Here is an 842-nt window from a genome sequence, read left to right on the forward strand (position 1 = left end):
TGAAGATGCCCCTGATTCAGGGCAAGAAGCAGCAGTTAATTGGTACGAAAGGAATAACAAGTGTGGGCACAGATCCGAAACCAGGATTTATTTAGGAAGATTTTCTGGTTATTATCTACTTAGGAACAGAGGATTTGTCAGAACAGATCAGAACATTTTCATCAAATCTGGCATCCTGCATATAGCAGAGATAGTGAGAGGATGTATTAGAGGAAAAAACCCTCTCCAGCCTCTCCCAGAAGTGCAGTTACAGGGTTCAACGCTGTTGGGAAGGGGAGCAGAGGCAGCGCTGTGGATGGGAGCAGAACTGGCTGTAAATGTCCAGTCCCCGGACTGGAGCCAGCAAAGGCGGCTTCTCCCTGCCTCGAGCCTCAGCTCGCGCTGACCCAGCCGGAGCAGAGGTGATGCGTGCAGCCTGGGCGAGAGCTTGCCTTGGGCTGCAGCATGTTAATCGAAACCCAAACGTGTTTCCAACTCAGCCCCAATGCAGGCCACATCCAGCTGGCTCGGCCAAAAGGATCCATCGGTCCTCTGCGTCACGTCTGACCGCTGGGAGACGGGCAGCACAAAATCCCCAGGCTCCCCTGAGAAATACATCTTCTGATATTGGTACTGACGTTCCAGCAACAATAACATCGTCTGAAACATCAAGCACTTGGGAAATGTTTATTTTACAAAGTGGGGTAGGAGCCGCCACAAAAATATTCCTTGTTTTTAAAAAGCAAATATTCCCTTGTCAACAAGCAAAAAAAAAAAAAAAAAAAAAAAGAAAAAGAAAAAAACTGTGTGTGTATCCCAAGAAAAGAGCCCTGGGAAATGCCCTTTCCCATGCACGATGGCAG

This window comes from Grus americana, chromosome 18, assembly GCF_028858705.1.
Source record: "Grus americana isolate bGruAme1 chromosome 18, bGruAme1.mat, whole genome shotgun sequence".
Classification (NCBI taxonomy): Eukaryota; Metazoa; Chordata; class Aves; order Gruiformes; family Gruidae; genus Grus; species Grus americana.